At 38.5% G+C, this 21,988-nt stretch overlaps 1 protein-coding gene across 3 annotated transcripts in view; it reads right to left on the reverse strand.

The window, feature by feature from the left end:
- The window catches only part of Usp47 (ubiquitin specific protease 47), a 75,835-nt gene that overhangs the window by 45,106 nt on the left and 8,741 nt on the right, over nt 1–21,988 (reverse strand). Inside the window, exon 1 of one of the 3 annotated variants that reach the window (XM_067789226.1) lies at nt 6,791–7,036. The exons of the other annotated variants lie outside the window; for them this stretch is intronic. The gene's annotated coding sequence lies outside the window, so the exon portion shown is untranslated. Of the gene's footprint in view, nt 1–6,790; nt 7,037–21,988 lie in introns of those variants that run through there. 3 annotated transcript variants of the gene reach the window in all.

Below are 21,988 nucleotides of genomic sequence, written 5' to 3' on the forward strand. Positions count from 1 at the left end.
ATAGTAAAGACAACCTCTCTGCCCGATTTTGTTACGATAGGTTTAACGATTTTTTATTTATGATTAATAATATTTTTATATTTGACATAAATGGTTTAAGGGCTAGCCGGGGGATCTCCAATCGGCAGCGTCTGTTCACCACTAGGTGTGACTGCAAGCGGGCGTCTGTCTTGGAGCAAGCGGCTCGCTATATAAACGTGCAGGTAATATTTCACTCCCGCTGAGCGGGTTGTGCGCTGGGCTTGGGACCCGCCACGTCAAATCATACCCCAATGAAAAGCAACAACAAGCTTCGGATAAAAAGAACACTATACTGATGACAACCATGGCAAACGCACCTGGAACGACCGCTCCCTTAATGGGATTGGTGCAGATGCCCCGCTGGTTAATATCCTCGTGAAAGCAGAATCTGACATCACCGCCATCCAAGAAATGCGTTGGACGAAGCAAGAAAGAAAGAAGATTCAAAATTGTGACATCTATTGGGATGGCCATACAAATAAACGCAGTTTCGGCGTCGGATTCGTGGTGGGAGAGCGACTTTGTCGCCAAGTATTGGCGTTCACGCCTGTGGACGAACGTCTCGCCGCTATCCGAATAAAAGCAAAATTTTTTAATATATCATTCATCTGCGCCCATGCGCCAACAGAGGAGAAAGACGATGAGGTGAAAGATGCTTTTTATGAACAATTAGAACGCACATACGAGCGCTGCCCCCGCCATAATATAAAAGTCGTGCTTGGCGACTGTAACGCCGGGCTGGGCAAAGAAGGTGTTTTTGGCCCTACAGTCGGAAAGTTCAGCCTACACAATGAAACTTCTCCTAACGGTCTGAGGCTGATTGACTTTGCCGGTGCTCGAAACATGGTCATATCCAGCACGAGGTTCGTGCATAAAAATATACATCAAGCTACATGGCTTTCCCCTGATCGAAATACTCGCAATCAGATCGATCACGTTGTGATAGACGGACGGCATGCCTCTAGTGTTTTAGATGTGCGCACGATCCGAGGTCCTAACATCGACTCAAACCATTATCTCGTCACAGCTAAAATACGCACCCGCCTCAGCGCTGCTAAAACCAAGGAACAAAAAACACAAGGAAATCTAGACGTTGAAAGGCTGCAATCGCAACAGACTGCCAATGATTTCGCAACTCGACTCTCACATCTGCTCTCTGAGAGCACAACTCAGCCTGAAGGAATACAAGAGCAGTGGGAGCATAACTCCAAAGCACTTCGTACTGCCGCCGAGGAAAAAATTGGTTACCGGCGGCCACGGCAAAATAACTGGTACGATGAAGAATGCCGCGTTGCAACCGAAAGAAAAGACGCTGCCTACAGGGCTACGTTAAAAGCGAGCGCAACAAGAGGAGTGTGTGAACGCTACCGCGAGTTAAAAAGGGAAGCGGGACGCCTTTTCAGGAAGAAAAAAGCAGAGGCTGAAAGGCGTGAGTGCGAGGAGCTTGAACTTCTAGCCTCCAGGAATAACGCCCGAAAATTTTACCAAAAAATTCGGCGACAGACGGCAGGTTTCAAGACCGGGGCAAACTCCTGTAAGAACGAAAACGGCGACCTTGTAACTGATGTCCAGAGAGTACTTAGATTATGGAGGGAACACTTCTCTGCTCTCCTAAATGGAGACAACGATTTACCGCACAGAGATGACGAACCCGATCCCGCAATCGATGATGATGGAATAAATGTCTCCCCACCTGATTATGACGAAGTCAGAATAGCAATAACCAGATTGAAAAACAACAAGGCCGCGGGCGCTGATGGATTACCTGCGGAGCTATTCAAATACGGCGGCGAGGAGTTGGTAAGGCGTATGCATCAGCTTCTTCGCAAAATATAGGCGGACGAGAGCACGTTAACGCCACCATTCACCCACAGCACCCACCAAGTAAACAAATATAGCTTCATTGAGCCACTTAGGCACATGAGTCAAACATGTCTTTGCCATACTGGCAATTAGTAACCACACATTTTCTAGCTAAAGACCTAAAGTAAATAATATCTCAAATATCCTAAGCTCTACATTTTTAATCTAAACAGGAAAAGCTAAAGTAAATAAAATAAAAAATAAATGTAAGGCGCGATAACCTCCGAAGAGATCTAAGGCCGAGCTTCTCTTCCAATTTGCGTCGTGCTCCTCTTAATTTTCCCTACAAATTGGCCGGACGGGAACTACATGTTTTATGCCGACTCCGAAAGCCATCTGCAAGGCAGATGAGTTTTGACTGAGAACTTTTCATGGCAGAAATACACCAAACACTGCCGAGGGGCGACCCCGTTTATAATACTTTTCTTCTAATTGAAAATCCTTATTTCTAAAATTTTGATGTTGCTTTGCCGTGGGTGCGAACCCAGGGCTTACGGTGTGGTAGGCGGAGCACGCTACCATCACAACACGGTGGTCGCTAGCTAAAGTAAATAATAACTCAAATATCCAGTTGGCTATTTTTATTGATTTTTCAAGGGCAAGCCATTTCAAGGCTAAACCTATTTCATCGTATGATGAAATTAGTTTACTGAGAACTTAAGCACAAAACCATTATATGTGGTGGTAAGTAAATAAGTTATAAATAAGAGAAGATGAATAAAGATGGACAGATTTTTGATTGAAACACCAAGCAAGGCGGTTTACTTTTTAAAAACCTGCCGCGTTTCGTGTAAAAGTTAAGTTGCATGCCCGACGAACGGAATCTAAGTGTTCTTTGCCCAGTCCACAAGAAGGGAGATACTGCAAACTGCACCAACTATCACGGAATCAGCCTTCCTAATATCGCATATAAGGTCCTGTGAAGTGTATTGTGCGAAAGATTGAAGCCCACCGTGAATCAACCGATTGGACCTTATCAGTGCGGCTTCAGACCCGGTAAATCTACCATCGACCAGATTTTCACAATGCGCCAAATCTGGGAAAAAACCCGCGAAAAAAGAATCGACACACATCACCTCTTCGTCGACTTTAAAGCCGCCTTCGACAGCACGAAGAGGAGCTGCCTATATGCCGCTATGTCTGAATTTGGTTTCCCCGCAAAACTTATACGGCTGTGCAAAATGACGTTGAGCAACACCATCAGCTCAGTCAGAATTGGGAAGGACCTCTCCGAGCCGTTCGAAACTAAACAAGGTTTCAGACAGGGTGACCCCCTATCGTGCGATTTCTTTAATTTGACTGGAGAAAATTATACTAGCTGCAGAACTTAACCGCACTGGAACAATATACTATAAAAGCGTGCAATTACTGGCATATGCTGATGACATTGATATCATCGGCCTAAACACCCGCGCCGTTAGTTCTGCTTACTCCAAACTGGAAAAAGACGCGGTAAAGATGGGTTTGATGGTGAATGAGGACAAAACGAAGTACCTGGTGTCATCGAGCAAAGATTCAGCGCATATGCGCCTTGGCAACCACGCTACTGTTGGCAGCCATAATTTCGAAATAGTAAAAGACTTCGTTTATTTGGGAACCAGCATCAACACTAGCAACAACATCAGCTCTGAAATCCAGCGAAGAATCACTCTTGCCAATAAATGCCACTTTGGACTAGGTAGGCAATTGAAAAGTAAAGTCCTCTCTCGGCAAACGATAATCATACTCTACAAGTCACTTATCGTACCCGTCCTGCTATACGGTGCAGAAGCATGGACCATGACAACAGCAGATCAAGCGGCTCTGGGAGTGTTCGAGAGAAAAGTTCTTCGAAAGAATTATGGACCTCTACGCGTTGCGATGGCGAGTACCGAAGAAGATTTAACAATGAGCTGTAGGAGATATACGCAGACATCAACATAGTCCAGCGAATTAAAACGCAGCGGCTGCGATGGCTAGGCCATGTTATGCGAATGAAAGATGACGCTCCTGCCAAGAAAGTGTTTCTGTCGGAAACCGCCTATGGAAGCAGAGGTAGAGGGCGGCCCCCACTCGGTTGGAAGGACCAGGTGGAAAACGATTTAAACTCCCTTGGTGTGACCAATTGGCGCCGGTTGGCAGAGAGAATGAGCGATTGGCGCGCCTTGTTGGACGGCCATAACCGTTTAAACAGTTAAGCGCCAATTAAGTAAGTAAATTCATTTGACCATCGTTTTACGAATGATAAGACTCCTACTAGGAGACAAGGCAACTAAGATGTATGTACGTTTTTCCTTTAGAAAATTTGTTACTGTTCATGCAAATATAAACAGAAGTTAATTAGTGGATTGAGGAATATCAAGGCTAAACGTCTAAAAGTTTTCACCACAGCCTGTAAATGGCTTCGGAACTCGCCGGAATGCATGAGCAGTGCGATCACATCTCTAGACCACTTCGTACCGCCGCCGACGATCACAGAACACACCTGTGATAGATATTCTATAACTTTCGCAAACTTGGCGATTAGTATCGGAAAGAAAAGTTAGATTAGAAATGAAACTCGAAAGAAAGGTCAGAGGTGGTTACTTCGGCATAACTTGTCATCGAACTATTAGTCAACTAGTTTTATTCTCAAAATAAGTTAGCCTGTTTATAACCATTATGCATATGGTATATGTAATTGGTATGGCACCAACACAATCCCCATCAGCGATGCATCAATAAACGCATAAAACAGATGGCTATTATTCTGGATGCATGAAATCAGATCTGGGCATAGGAGATGAAATATTTACATATTTGCATATTTTCTTGAAAAAAAAAACAAGTGAAAAGACACAAATTTTCCCTTTTTTTATTTTTATACCTTTCATGAACATGAAATGGTATATTAACTTTGGTCCGATGTTTGTAACGTTGAGAAATATAGAAGATAGACTCACCATTAAGTATACCGAATTGATCAGGGCGACGAACTGAGTTGATATAGCCATGTCCGTCTGTCTGTCCGTCCGTCCGTCTGTCCGTCTGTTTGTTTGAACGCAATTTGAGATACCTCAATGAAATTTGGCACAAGGATGTATTTTTGTATTATATTAGACATTTATCGGATCCGGTAGGATCGGACCACTATAACATATATCTCCCATACAACCGATCGTTCAGATAAGACGATTTTGGTCATTCCTGCCGCAATTTAAAAAGTATAAACGCGAAACTCGGTGATATATATTCTAATATATCATAGAAGATGTCCTGAAAAAATCACTTTGATCGGAGCTATATATAGTATATTTCCCATACAACCGATCGTTCAGATAGAAAGATTTTTGACCATTTCTCCCTTAGTTTCCAATATAAAAACGTGAAACTTGGTGATATATATTCTAATATATTATAGAAGATTCCTGTAAAAATCATTTCGATCGGAGCTATATATAATATATATCCCATACAACCGATCGTTCAGATAGAAAGATTTTTGGCCCTTTCTCCTTTAGTTTCCAATATAAAAACGTGAAACTTGGTGACATATATTCTAATATATCATAGAAGATTTCCTATAAAAATCATTTCGATCGGAGCTATATATAATATATATCCCATACAACCGATCGTTCAAATAGGAAGATTTTTGGCCATTTCTCCCTTAATTTAGGAAGTATAAATGTGAAACTTGGTGATATATATTTTATTATATCATAGAAGATTTTCTGAAAAAATCACTTTGATCTGAGCTATATATAGTATATATCCCATACAACCGATCGTTCAGATAGAAAGATTTTTGGCCATTTCTACCTTCGTTTCCAATATAAAAACGTGAAACTTGGTGATATGTATTCTAATATATCATAGAAGATTTCCTGTAAAAATCATATCGATCGGAGCTATATATAATATATATCCCATACAACCGATCGTTCAGATAGAAAGATTTTTGGCAATTTCTCCCTTAATTTCCAATATAAATACGTGAAACTTGGTGATATTTATTCTAATATATCATAGAAGATTTCCTAAAAAAATCACTTTGATCGGAGCTATATGTATATAGTATCTACCTATTCCATATAACCGATCGTTCAGATAAGGGGTTTTTTGTGATTTTTTATTTTATATTTATTTTAAAAATCGTTTAGGTATGTACATCTATATATTTCTTATATTATAAATCCGATTATTTCGAGATTACGAACGGGATAAGATTATTGTTCAGCCCCATTCATGAAAGGTATGAAGTCTTCGGCACAGCCGTCCTTACTTGTTTTCACTTAAAATTATTATCGTTGGTTTGCTCAACTTCACGGTTCAAGTGGTTGCAATCTTGAATGGCTTTCCAACAAATTATTAGATGACTTTAACTACAAGTAAGTTACTTTCCAGAATCCGGTAAAATATTCAATTATTAGTTAACATTTTTTTAACATTTGAATTTTTCTGCAGGGCACCTCCACAGATACTTCTAAAAATCACAGGAAAAAAATTTCGTAAAATTCGCAGACACAAAATATTGCACTCACACCCACGTACAGTTCGTTCGCTGGGTTTTTGAATATCCAAATGTTTTATGATTTTATTTTTTTATTGCCGTTGCACGACTGCCATGGCGACACAATTTCACCAACAGGAGCACATACTTTCAAGCTATTTTTAAAATCGGATATTTTATGAATATTTTTGAGTATAAATAAAATTTTCGATTTCACTTTAAAATCTGTTTTACTCTGCTAAAATTCATAAATCTACATATGTACATACATACATACATTGCTACGTAATTCACAATTTTCCAACAAGTTGTTTATTCAATTCAAGATTTTCGTTAACAATTTCACAAAATATAAATTCGCAGAAGCAATTTTCATCGATTACGAAATAATGCTCATTCGTAAAATTTTCAGATGTTAAACATTCTTCAACTCACTTTTTCAAGATAAAATTTTATTCAATTCCCTTTATCCTAATCGATTTTTGCTATCTTCTTTAACTTTTTTAATTCTCAGGCACTTTAATTGCGGTTACCCGGTTTACACTTTTTTGAAGCGCCGCAATGCCGCGTTGTTGTTGTGCAAAAAACGCACACAAGCAACATTCAAACACTCAGCACATCGATAAATATTGAAGCGATAAATCCATTTGCACCGGCCGAGCTTCCGAACTGAAATGTGCCGAATATTCAAATTTTTCAATCTGAAAAAATATTCGAATCAACGTTTGAGTGTGCGAAAATATTCTTCTCGCGCATTTAGTATGAGATATTCGATGACGGTACAAGCATTTATATATGTATGTAGAAGTAACGTCAACTTTATTTAGTATGTATCTCCACAAAAAGTGTGTAATATACAATGTACATTATCTAGACAAAAAATAGGTACATTCAATTATTCGAAAAATAAAAAAAATGCCGTTTTTTTTTTTTGAAAAATTGCTGGCAAGAAAAAACGGTTGCTTGAATACTAAATTAACAATCTAGAACAAATCTCGAAACAGTACCGATATACTGCTAAAAAAATATCCCAAAATGGTTAAGAAAACAATGCCGAGATAGTGCAGAATTTATGTCTAAACAGTTGCAAAAATATAAGAAAAATAATCTTGAAAAATCCCGAAAGTATTCACAAAATGAACCGTATACAATATCGAAATGATCGTGATTTAATCCCGAAATAAACGCTAAAGCAAAACCGAAATGAACTTAAAATCAATCCAATAGTTTCGAAATAGCCCATTTAGGTACTCGACAATTTCGAACAAAATATCGAAACGTCGCGTAATTGTCTATAAAGTTTCCGAAAACAATCCTGAAATAGTCCCGAAATGGTCCTAAAAACAAGATCGAAACCGTTCCGAAAAATTACCAAAATTAGTTACAGCACAACCTTAAAACCACCCTGCAAGAATTCCAATCTCGAAATCGTTATGAAATTATCCCGAAATAGTTCCGACATGAAGCCGAAAACAATGAAGGGATGATGGTGTTGTAACGATATGGAAATCTCAGAATTGATTTGACCCCGATCTGTATGGCCCAGTTACCAAATAGTATTAATCTAGATCAAATAGACTTGGAGTAGTACACTGAACACTTTTCCCTAATTGTTCTATATTGTTTCATAATATGACTAACAGATTTAATATCATTATTCCAGGTCAATATACTTAAAAGTATAACGATTAAAAAGTTGGTGATCCCAGTGGTCATCGTACATCTTAATTTCCGAAGAAGTATAATCAGTAGATCCATCTAGCCTATTAGCTATCTGTGCGATATACAAATTAAAGCTGTTCAGCCGTCCTGGCGTGATTGCGCCATGCGTGGGACCACCTTGAAAAATATATATATATTCGCTAGATCTTTCTAGACTATTCGCTACCCTTGTGCCAAATTTCATGCTAATATGCTCATCCATTCTGGCGGGTATGTGTCGCAACAAACATCTGGACTTCCACACACCCAAAGGCTAGTGCAAAAGGGACACCAGTTTGCCATTAGAGGCTGAACACGCGAATCGGTTCTAACAGCGCAGCATAATTGTCGCTCACTGTGTGCAGCTGCTGAGAATATTTAGTATTGTATTCTAGCAAGCTATTTATTAAAAGAAAATCCATGCCTGGAGCATATTGTACCTATTACAATGACAGCATGTATTGAAACACTTGGCTCAATAAATAAAAGCAATGTTGCGCTAAAATATATTCATATCAAAATATTCCGCGTGAGAACTTTCTCTTTTTCGAAAATTTTCCGCACTTTTCTCAATGCTTAGAATTTTTTATTCGAGTTTTATTTAATACGCTTCGGCTATTTGTTGTAACACCACTTCTCATTATCGTCAATCGTTATTTTAATGAATTCTCCCCACAGTGAAGCAAATTGTAACAAATCCTGTCTTACTAGCCTGATATTAAAATTACTGCCGGTCTCTCTGAATCTGCCCATTTTTTTTTTAGTTTTACTCCTGCTCTTGCGCGAGGGGTCAGGTCTGCTGTTTAATGCGTCGATCCAGGCCCCAGTTTTCCTAGTTTCTGCACCTCGCGCAGTGGTGGATCCCGTGGGGGGAGCGGCAAGGGGGCGATCGCCCACTCCGCCTGATCTGGAACTTATGAAAATTATAAAAGTTTGTTTTAATTACATATAAAATTTTAAAATTTTTAACTTTTATGTATGTATAATCTATAAGATCGTCCTAATCAACCCCCCCCCCCCCCCCCCCTCCCAAGATCTGCAATTGATAATATTTCGGATGAAATATTTTATTCCATTTGTTTCGCTGTGGGTAAAATCAGCAGAAAAAATGTACAATTCTGGTATTTGGAGAAAGAATTGCATACTTTTCGCTGAAATTTGACAGCCTTGGTCACTATTTCAGGATCACGGTTGCCACACCACATCATTTTTCTGGACAAAAATTCGTTTTGAAAAAACAAAAGAAGGACAAATATTTTTAAAATGTCAAAAAAAAAATATTTATATAGGCCTTCGCGAATTTCAGTCCCTACATCGCGTTAATGTGTTACTATTTGCCAGCAGTAATACATTCACGCCAGGAAATCTCCATTATTTTGGGAATTTTGGCACGCTCTGACTTATACTATACATAATTCTACATAAAGATAAAAAAATATGTAAAATTAAATCAACCTATAGTTCTTTGCGCAGCTCTTAGTAGTTGATGGAACCTATCTTCCTCCGGTACGAAATTCGGTTAATGCAGCAGAAATTCTTTGAAAGTCGAGGGCTCGTACTTTATGAACAATGTGGAGAGTTGCTTAAATGTGGATAAACTTTTAGTATTTTTCAGCTAAGATAACTAATAAAAATAGTCGCGAATTAGCCTAATTGACACATTTATAATGTTTCAAAGCCTGTATAAGACCTTTCAATACACGACCCGAAAAAACGGAATAATAAGATATCCTTTCCAACAGGTTGTATAGGGTTCACAATAAGCGTACATTTTTCATGAAACATAAATTTTCTCATCAAGATCAATAAAAAATGAGGGTTTTCCCAAAACAAAGTGAACAATTGTTATTTTCATCTTATAATTATTTAACCGGAATTTAAGCTTAATTCATTGCTTTTGCTGGTTCAAGACTCTGGCGGCTCCGTGGTGTAGTGGTAGCGTACTCCGCCTACCACACCGAGGGTGCTGGGTTTAAGACCCGCGCAAAGGCAACATGAAAATTTAAGAAAAAAGTTCATTCAATTACAAAAAAGCATTAAACACCTTCTCAGTGAAAATTCATCTGCGTTCCAGGTGCCGTTCGGAGTCGGCATAAAAAATTAAAGCCCCGTTCCGTATATTTGTAGTTCACAAGTTGCTTTGTATTCTGGCTACACTTCCAGTTAGTAACGCAACCGCCGAAAGGAGTTTTTCAAATCTTCGGCGCCTTGAAACCTGGTTCCGTAGTGTAATGAAAGAGAAGCGATTAACTCGCATATTGACATCACGGTTGATACTGATAAAATTATAGAACGCTTCGCAAAGTCAGGAAAGAGGAAGATTGAATTTACAATATAAATAAATTTATCAATAATTCAATACAAACATATGTAAGTACTTATATTTTAATTAATTTTATGTTACACCCATATGCTGGCTTGCAGTGACTGATAATTGCAATAGTTTATTTTTCATTGAATCATTAAAAATTATAGAAAGAGTTGATATCTTTTTATTATAATTGTCAGTCAATGCAGCCAGAATATTGGTGTTAGCTTACATAACAAACAATAATTTATAATGGCTTATTATTAAAATATATACGGTCACTAAATTTGGCTCGACCTAAATTATTGTCGCTATTTTTATAAAAATACTAGCAGACCCGGCAGACGTTGTTCTGCCCTAAATTTGGGCTATCTGCATACATTTTAATAAGCTTTTTCCGTCTAACTTTGCCCTACCCCTCTACACTTTTTCCTAATATTTTTATTCACTCCTCCCTCCGTATTTTTCGCTTCATCTACAACTTCGTCTCATTCTATCTCTTTATCAGTCTACTTCTCTCTTTTCTCTTCTCTCAAGTTTTTCTCCTTCTTCTACATCTCTTATTGCTAGTCCCAGAGGGTGGTATGTATTTTGTTCCAGTCCCATTCCGAGTCTAAGTCCCAGTCCTAGTACTAATCCCAGTCCCAGTCCTAGTCCTAATCCCAGTCCCAGTCCGTCTCTGGTATACTTCCCGGAAAAAAGCATCGTAAATACTAATATAGGCAAATTTATATACGAAACTAGCAACAAAAACAATATCAAATACGAAACTAGCTTTATCCGGCGTACGTTGTAACGCCCGAGATCGAATGAATGTTGCGTTATTTTTTCTGTTTTGTTTGTTGATAATTTAGTTTATTGTTCTGTAAATTGAATTGAATTACGGATATTTGGTGAAATTTTCGTTTAAAACATTTTATTATTGTATGTTATTGTAATGCATGTGGGTACACAATAGTTTTGGTTTTTTCGTTCGGTGCAAAGGTGCAAAGATAAACAATAGCTGGCCATGGGAAAAGCACGGACTCTCTAAATTGTCCTTGTGCTTTGTTGATTGTAATTGCAAATGCAAGGCGCACAGGAAACTGCAAGAGCTTAAAATGGAATGGCAAATCTGTAGGAATCATTGGGATGCGTGGTATGAGCACATTTTCACCTTTGCTTTAATCGCTGATGATTGTTGCTTCGATTACATTAATTTCTGAACGCAAAGCCTGGTTCCATTGCACAATTTTGGTGGGTCTAAATTCCGCAGAAGCATTATTGGTGAGCCAATTTTCAAAGTTAATATATGCGCAGAGGCATTCCAGGTGGCTCTAAAGAGTTTAGAAATTCAATTGGATAATTCGCAATTTGATCTTCATATGTAAAAGTGTCGTTCGATTTATATTTCGTCACTTCACCAGGAATTTGGTTTTGAATGCGATCATTGATTTTGTTAACATGATCATTTTTGGGAGCTAAAATTGCTCGTTCGCACAGCCAAAAAAAATTCTAATTTAAAATTCTTAATTCTGAAATATGAAAAACATTCGTCGTGATCGAGGGACCCTATAGCAAAAATTTGGTGATGATTGAAGTGTGGGAAATACGTTTCCATAGGGAACACACACACATAATTTGATTTTTGTAGAAGATGTAGATAGACTGAAGCTAACACATTTTTTTAACGACGGCAGATTACTAAACGTCCAAAAGGAATAACAGCCAAACTCAACAATGTAGTCAAACTTTAGGCGTTAAAATAACCTAAGTTTGTATGGCCACCATAGTTCTGAAAAATCCCATTTGTAGGGAAGGTGCCACGCCCCTTTTTTCCAATTCCACATTTTACTGGAGGTGTTAGGACTTAACGTCATATAGCTTCTTACCAATTTTCATTATCCTACCTTTACTACATCCAGAGATATGCGGTATGATATATTCCATTTGTATGGAAGGGCCACGCCCCCTTTTTCCCAATTCCACATTTTCTTGGTGGTGTTAGGGATTGACCTCATATAACACCTCACTGAATTTCAATGTTCTGGCATGTATACATTCAGAGTTATGCAGTACCAAAGATTCCATTTGTATGTGAGGTGTCACGCCCCTTTTATATATCGAAATTATTTTTAGCCTAAAACCTTCGATCGAAGGAACCTATAGCCAAAATTTGGTGATGATTGAAGTGTGGGAAATACGTTTCCATAGCGAACACACACACAGAATTGATTTTTATATACATATGGCTAAACCGATTTGGGATTTCAAAATCAACTAACCATCATCTCTTCTTCCTGTATCTTTCCTAATAATTTCATGGCAATCTTTCTATCCGTTCTCGAGTTATGGAGTGACAATCAAAATGTACACTTCTTTTTATATCGAATATCACAATGAACTTTAGAGCTCTCAGCAACAGCTTTCATTTGATGTCCATAATACACGCACATTCTAGGGGTATCCGAGTCCATGTTTTCGCCTATATCTCCAGACCCTAGTCACCGAGGGGTATGAAAATTATCCTCTACCAAATCACTCATCAACAGCTTTCATTTGTTATCCATATTGTATAAACACATTCTAGGGGTACCCGGGTCCAAGTTTTGACTTATATCTCGAGACCCAGTCACCCAGGGGTATGAAAATTATCCTGTACTATAGCACTCATCAACAGTTTCCATTTGATATCCATATTGTATAAACACATTCTAGGGGTACCTGGGTCCACGTTTTGGGCTATATCTCGAGACCCTAGCCTCCCAGTTGTATGAAAATTATCCTGTACTATAGCATTCATCAACAGCTTTCATTTGATATTCATATTGTATAAACACATTCTAGGGGTACCCGGGTCCACGTTTTGATCTCAAGACCCTAAGCACGTAGCGAAAAAAAAGGTAGACGTTGGCCGATTCTCAGACCTACCCAATATGCTCACAAAATTTCATGAGAATCGGTTCAGCCGTTTCAGAGGAGTTAAGCCTCTAAAACCGTGACAGAAGAATTTTATATATTAGATGTATTGTTATATAACACCAAAAATCCAAATAGAAACTTAGAACTTTTTAGAAAATTTCGCGAATTTTCATGCAAATTTTCAGCTTTTCGGTAAGAATTTTTAGAATTTTTCTGAGAGATAAATTCTAAAAATTCTTACCGTGAAAATTTGCATGAAAATTCACGGAATTTTCCCCAATTTTCTAAAAAGTTTTAAGTGTATATTTGGATTGTTGGTGTTATATAATAATACATATTTTTATAAAAATATCGAAAATAATGAAGGTCGAAGCAAAACTTACTAAAAACTGGAAAAATCTGAGTGATGATGACTTTTGTAGATGAGTGTAGATATGTATGAGTGTTTGTATGAAAAAGTTTAAGGTCACTTTATCTTACTTAAAAAGTTAACTTAAATCGCCCTCCCCCTCCCAAATCGTGCTGGATCCGCCCTGACCTCGCGCGATCCGGTATTATCACTGGACCGTTTGAATGGTACGAAGCACTGTTAACACACAAAATATTGTTACGAATATTAGCAAAACTAAGGGGATCTGCTATCTCTAAGCCGATGCTAAGCAGTGACGTGAATTCACATCAATAATTCAATCATTATGTATCTACATAAACGAAACAATAATTGCGTCTACACATATGTACCATGTACGTATACGAGCAGCGAAGAGTCAATGCACAAACACATGCATATATCTGAGATACTCCTGAAAGTATGCAATAAGAGAAGCTATAAAATCGTGCAATTGTAGTTACAGCTGAGAAGTTTGAGAGCTGATGGACTAGAAGATTCTGGAAATGGACGCGCCTAGAAGATGCAACGTTGAAATCAGAGAGTATAAAAGGCAGCAAATGTAGAGGCGCTGGAATTCAGTTTGAGTTGAGCTATCAAGCAGTTATTGATTAAGCACGCAATCTGGCGGGCAATAGTAGAGTTTCATTTGATCTATCAATCAGTTTGGTTATTACGCCAGCTAGTTGCAAAGTATAAGTGTTATTGTGAAGTACTTTAATAAAGGCCATTTTTCCATTATTTAATATTGGAGTTATTTATTCAACAGTTTAGTGATTCGAACTTAGCAGAAGGGCAAATAAGAGGATTTGCAGTAAATTCGTTACAATTGGTGTCAGAAGAGGAATTGTTGAATAAATTCCAGAGTTACAGAGCACAACAAGGACATGGCGAAGTTAAGTGAATTAAGGATCCAGCAACTGAAAAAGGAGTTGGAAGCCCGTGGATTGAATACAACCGGCAATAAACTCGAACTTCAGGCAAGACTACGACAGGCAATGGAATTAGAAGGAATTGACGTGGAAGAGTATGTCTTTCATCTTGATGGCGAGGAAAAAAACAAAAATGGAAGAGACAGTTACGCAGACAGTTACGAGCACAGACTTGAACATGATTTTGGCTACAATATCTGCTCAAACATCGACAGTGACTTCTCAACAGGAGACACGTATAACATCCAAGATGGAAGAACAGAAGACACGTATTGCAGAGATGTTGTCAGAAATAACATCGAAGATTGAAGCACAAGAAACGCGTATTTCAGAAATGCCGACACAGATTACATCTAAGATGGAAGCACAACAGGAGCGCTTATCATTGCAGGTGGCTCAAATGTCTTCGCAGTTAGAAGCACAGAATACAAAAATTGTACAGCTCGAGGACAAAATGGATGCCGAGATAGAAGCTTTGAGAGGTCGTATACAGGAGTTGCAAATAAATCGCCCAACTGTTTCAGCAAGCAATCCGAAGGTAAAGACACCATCCTTTGACGGTTCTGTTCCTTTCCAGGTCTTTAAGCTACAGTTTGAGAAGACCGCAGCAGTGAACAACTGGAATGTGGAAGATAAAGTTGCCGCACTCTTCGTAGCATTGAAAGGACCAGCTGCCGAAATCTTACAGACTATTCCAGAGTACGAACGGAACAGTTATGACGCATTGATGGCTGCTGTAGAACGGCGATACTGAAGCGAACACAGGAAACAGATATTTCAAATAGAATTGCAAAACCGTTACCAAAAAGCTAAAGAGACTTTGCAAGAGTTTGCTTCGGATGTTGAAAGGTTGGCTCATTTGGCAAATGCGGACGCACCTGTGGAATACACTGAAAAGGTAAAAATTCAGAACTTCATAAATGGCATACGAGATGTGGAAACGAAGCGGGCTACATATGCGAATCCAAAACTAACATTTGCTGAAACGGTATCCCACGCACTGACTCAGGAAACATTGTCACTTTTGAGTAAGCCCGCATAGTTACAAAGCTCATCGCGTGGAAGTGGAATGGCCAGACTGGGTAGACACAATTTTACAAGCATTAAAAGGAACGCAGCAGAAAAACGATGGTGCCGCTAAATGCTTTAAGTGTGGGAAGCCAGGGCACATTGCACGTTATTGCAGTACCAATCCTAACAATTCCAACAATGTAGGTGGCCGTAAACGCAAAGCTGGAGGAGATGAGCCAGAGCGAGTAAGGGGTAGAGATCGAGAGCTAGATCCAGCTATTGAATGCCCTGTTATATCTGTGTTGCAAATTGGTAGAAAATCGAGCAGTCTTACCGTCAGAGCGAATGTGGATGGCAAGGAGCGTGTACTGACTGTAGATACGGGCGCATCTCATTCCTTGATTCGATCTGATTTAGTCAACAGGAGAGTAAAACCGTTACCTGGAGCAAGGTTGCGTACGGTCACAGGCGAGTATAACCAAGTTCAGGGAGAAGTCATATGTGAAGTCTTGATTGGAAAGGTCATGGTTCTACACAAATTCGTTGTGGCGAAGATCGTTGAAGAAGTCATATTGGGAGTGGACTTCTTGGTTGACCATGACATCAAGATCGATATGCAGAGAAGGGTGATGTGTCATGAGAACCAGGATATTCCACTTAACTTCAAGTTGGAGAAAGGGTTCAGTAGTAATCGAGTAATTGTGGAAAAGACTCGACAAAGGCCACGAAAGTCAAAAGAAAAGATTGATGGATCGAATGGGCCAAATAAAGCAAAACCAAAAGTACCTGCGAGAGAAACACTGGCACTGGCAAAACCTAAAAGACGCAGGAAAACGAAGCAACGAATTTCCGAGAAAGAATGCGAGGGTAGTTTCAAGCCGGAGCGCACTACTGTCGTGAAACGTGGGAACGATACTGATTATGCGAAGCCAATCCGTCAAGCGCAAGCTCTACGAAGTATTTCATTGGCCAAGCAACAGAGTGCGAGGGAACGATCCAGGATAATGAGTAGTAAGATGAAACACAGGTACGACAAGGAAAATAATTCGGAAGGTTTCCGGGAGGGAGATTTGGTACTGCTATAAACCCTCACCGGCGAAAAGGTGTTCCATCCAAATATCGGTGCAGTTGGGAAGGCCCGTACAGAATTGTGAAGACGATCAGTGATGTCATCTACCGCATACAAGCAATTGGGAAATCACGAAATAGAAGAGTGGTACATTTGGTGATGCTAGCATCGTTTAGATCGAGAGATTTGTCTGATCGGGACGATCAGACTTAGGTGGAGGGCAGTGTTACGAATATTAGCAAAACTAAGGGGATCTGCTATCTCTAAGCCGATGCTAAGCAGTGACGTGAATTCACATCAATAATTCAATCATTATGTATCTACATAAACGAAACAATAATTGCGTCTACACATATGTACCATGTACGTATACGAGCAGCGGAGAGTCAATGCACAAACACATGCATATATCTGAGATAACTCCTGAAAGTATGCAATAAGAGAAGCTATAAAATCGTGCAATTGTAATTACAGCTGAGAAGTTTGAGAGCTGATGGACTAGAAGATTCTGGAAATGGAAGCGGCTAGAAGATGCAACGTTGAAATCAGAGAGTATAAAAGGCAGTAAATGTAGAGGCGCTGGAATTCAGTTTGAGTTGAGCTATCAAGCAGTTATTGATTAAGCACGCAATCTGGCGGGCAATAGTAGAGTTTCATTTGATCTATCAATCAGTTTGGTTATTACGCCTGCTAGTTGCAAAGTATACGTGTTATTGTGAAGTACTTTAATAAAGGTCATTTTTCCATTATTCAATATTGGAGTTATTTATTCAACAGTTTAGTGATTCGAACTTCCTTACAATATAATACACTGGAAACAGTTTTCGGAGTAATATCAAAACTAATTTTGGAGCCAATGCTGTTCTTCGCTGTATTGAATATTGGTGCATTAAATAGCAAACCGCAGTGGTGCGGTGGTAGCGTGATCCACGTTCCATACCTAGCGTCCTGGTTTCTAGTCCAGGCCAAAGCAACATCAAAATTTTTTATTTTTTTATTATAATTAAAATTTTATTTTAAGCATAGTTTTTCAACTCTTTCAGGCGAAAATTGTAGCCCTGAAGAAAGCAGCAGAAATTCAGGAGGAAGTGTGGTTAAGCGACAGTCGCATTAATATATACATATATTGAGAGTCAGGCGGCGATTAAGGCAATAACCTTACAGAGTACTTCATCTAGAAGTATCCTGAAATGCAAACAAGCATTGGAGTGATTGAATGGACGGTAGACGTCCCAAAGGAGGCAGGAGGTACTTATGATCCATCAAGCCGGAAAGGCGTAGACGCGTGGCTGCAAAATTTCTAAGATTATATGCAAATCCTATGACCTTAAACTCACAAAGTTACTCATATCTCTAAAGAGAGACGGCTTAAGGCGCCCCAGGGGGATACTAACTAGGCACTGTATTCTGGTATCACATGCTTATAAGTTAGGCCTCGTCAGTAACAGCACATGTAGGAAGTTCGACCTGAAGGAAGGATCGGTTGAGCGGGCTCTGTGTTCGTGTGCTGCGCTCGCAAGAGCAAGGCTCCAGCTACTAGGGGCGTCTGAGTTGCCAGATCTCGAGGCAGCAATTAAGCTAGGCCTCAATAATCTTCTGGTATTAGCCAAGAAGATGGAGTTATTCTATAATATACAAATATACACTCTTAATTTCTCCTCATTTCCCTTCACGAAAAACAAATCTACATTACAAGGAAATTAATATAGAGACAGAATGTTTCAATTGTGTTGTTAGTATAAAAAAGAGATAAACTGAAATAAGCAAGAAAACAAATAGAAGCAGAATAGCCTAGTGGTTAAGGCTACTGCAGTTTTAACGCATGATTCGCGGTTCACATCTCGGTGAAGCCTTTGATAACATTACGAAATTGCCTGATGATGATTACATGGCGGTTTGGCGAAATGGTCTCATCGCAATATACCAGTAAATGTTTCTTTGTGTGTGTAAAAACTTAACACACCATTAAACATACAAACATAAATTTTCGTTTTTTTTTTTTTTTTGCTTGATAAAATTATAAATTTTTGAGTTAGGTATTCGCTTTTTCGGCCATGCAAAATAGTACGGTTCAGCTCTTCCACGGGAATTGTTTAAAAGTTTGTTGACCCCCGAAGTTTTATTGCAAAAAAACACAATTACAATTACATTAGGATCCTTCTTTTATATAAATCATTATTGAAAATTTGTTTCAATAAAGACGTAAAAAAAACAAGCAAGAAGAAATGAATAGCTCATTTAAACTTGTCCGCAACAAAAGTCATAAGTGTAACTCATAAATAGAACAACTGTTTTTGTTGATAACTGTCAACTGTCATGTTGAACCTCTGATCTTACCCACTGTACTAGGCGAAATCTCTCTTCAAGGGAATCTAATATACAAGATTTTTCATTTACAATGTCAGTTCTGATTTTATTTGTGTATGTACATACAAACATTCATCTGTATATAGTACACATATATATATTTAACATAAGTATTTGTAAATTTACGCCTCTATTCCAAACTAGCAGCTACAATCTTATATCAGGTAGCAAATTTTATAAACACTTCGTCTTATAATTTCATTAGAACCTGTATGCGTGATAAGTAAAATCGTAGCACCATGCAACTCCACATGTTTCCCAAATATATTATTCTGAACAAAAAACTCCGGAAATTGTTGCAATGATTTATAAACAATGTTGGCTCTTTTTTTTACACAAAACTTTATTTGTTTCGGGACGTGTGAGACTGTTTTTGTGGCGGTTTCGTGATACGTTCGAGATTATTTTACGATCGTTTGTAGATTATTTTACAATTATTTTCGTAATCAATTGAGTCGTTTAGCGATTATTATTATTACATGACAAACGTTGGCAAAAATCTAGTTTTACAATGCTAATTTGCGCACCGAAGGAAATTAAGCTATTAAAATCAACAAATCAGGTTTCTTGTTCTTGAATTAAACGTTTTTCAGTCAAATTGATCGCATAATGGTTAATTTAATGCAGTTTTATGTCGAGAAAACAAATTTCTTTAGTTGGTGCAACATAAGAAAAATTGTTGATCTCAAGTTACCAATATTCTGTAAAATTACAGATTCTCAATCAATCCAACTGATTTTTCTATTAAAAAAACCGATTTCACTAGTCATTTCAACAGCGAACAACTGTCAATATTATGCAAATGCATCAGCTAATTTTAAATAGAAACTCACTGCGCTCACTACTTTGTTCTTATGACTATCGTGTTACAGAAATCTTTGTCATATTAACAGCCACTATTATTCTATTAGTGTTGGCGGAAATCTGTTGTTTTAACAGTTTTCTTTGGTATTCTTAGGGTGACATTAATAATTGTTAGAAAACAAAGCAAAGCTATGCGGCCACCGTAGTGTGAAGCTATCGTGCTACGCCTACCTAACCGAAAATCCTAGGTTCAAGGCAGTATCAAAATCTTTAGAAAAGTTTTCTTATGTTTTAATTTTTTTTGGATGAACGCTTTGTTTTTGTTGATTTGTCTGTTGAAACAATAAATTCAGAATCAACAGTCTGTGCGAAGTTGATTCAACAGCTATATATAACGATGACTAGGTGCAAATGGATACTTCAATTACTAAACGGAATAAATAGACTACCAAATACAATTGCCAATTTCATTATGCTTAATGATCTGTTGGCTTCCCATGATTGGTCGGATCTCTATACTTGCACTGATGTCGATTCGGCAATCTCCATATTTTACAGTACACTTGACGACTTCTTTGATACCTGTATACCTACTCGCTATACCCTGTGTTCGAATAAGCCGCCTTGGTTTTCAAGGCAACTTATCAGACTTAATAACATCAAGGCTAGGCTTTATAAGAGATTCAAGAAAACTGGAACATCTGCAAACTTCTCTAAATACCTAATAGCTCGTTCTAACTTTCACCGTCTTAATCAGCTTTGTTATAAAGATTACTTAAGTTGTTGTAAAGCTAAATTTTTTGAAAATCGAAAAAAGTTTTACAGTTTCGTAAATTCAAAACGGAAAACTTCTGGGTATCCTTCCTCATTAACCTTTGGTTGTAAAAAAGCTTGCACTGATGACGACGTTGCTGAACTATTTTTTGAGTTCTTTAAGTCCACGTATTCAGCCAGTGGTTTTCATTCCGGTCAATACCCCTATCGCTTAGATAGCTTGAATTCCATTAGGAATCCTGCTATTGATGGTAATATTGTTCTTCAGAGTCTTCAATCTTTGAAGTCCAACTTTTCTCCGGGACCAGATGGTGTTCCTAGTTGTGTGCTTAAGTACTGCGCTGAAAACATATATGAGCCTATTTTAAAATTATTTGAGCTTTCTCTGGTATCTACGTCATTCCCGTCACTTTGGAAACAGTCTTTTATTATACCCCTAAATAAAAAAGGTAGTAGGTCAAGAGTTGAGAACCACAGGGGTATTGCTAAACTTTCGGCTATTCCTAAAGTTTTTGAACAGATTGTTACCAGTCAACTTCAATATCAGTGCTCTTCCCTTTTATCTCCATGCCAACGCGGCTTCATTCGTGAAAGGTCAACCACTACAAACTTGCTAGTATTTACCTCTTTAGTTATGGAAGGATTTTTAGCGAACAGGCAAACGGATGTCATCTATACTGATTCCAGCAAAGCATTCGATACCGTCAACCATGAGTTACTTATTCATAAGCTTGATTTACTGGGCTTTCCGTTTGACCTATTAATGTGGCTGAAAAGCTATCTTTCTAAAAATAAAAATAAATGTAAGGCGCGATAACCTCCGAAGAGATCTAAGGCCGAGCTTCTCTTCCAATTTGCGTCGTGCTCCTCTTGATTTTTCCCTACAAATTGGCCGGACGGGACCTACATGTTTTATGCCGACTCCGAACGGCATCTGCAAGGCAGATGAGTTTTCACTGAGAGCTTTTCATGGCAGAAATACAATCGGAGCGCTTGCCAGACACTGCCGAGGGGCGACCCCGCTTAGAAAAATTTTCTTCTAATTGAAAAATCTTATTTCTAAAATTTTGATGTTGCTTTGCCCGGGAGTTGAACCCAGGGCATACGGCGTGATAGGCGGAGCACGCTACCACGGTGGCCGCAAAAAGTCCTTTTTAAGTGTAATATCTTGGAATCGTTTGGAGTTTCCTCCGGGGTACCTCAGGGAAGTCATCTAGGCACTTTGCTCTTTACCCTATTCATTAACGACTTGCCACAGATAATATTACATTCCCATATTATAATGTATGCGGATGATGTAAAACTTTGCTACACTTACTGTCCTACCGATTTGAGTTCCTTGGATCATCTTCAAGCCGACTTAGACTCGTTCCATTGT

Source organism: Eurosta solidaginis, chromosome 5 (genome assembly GCF_040869045.1).
Source record: "Eurosta solidaginis isolate ZX-2024a chromosome 5, ASM4086904v1, whole genome shotgun sequence".
Lineage (NCBI taxonomy): Eukaryota > Metazoa > Arthropoda > Insecta > Diptera > Tephritidae > Eurosta > Eurosta solidaginis.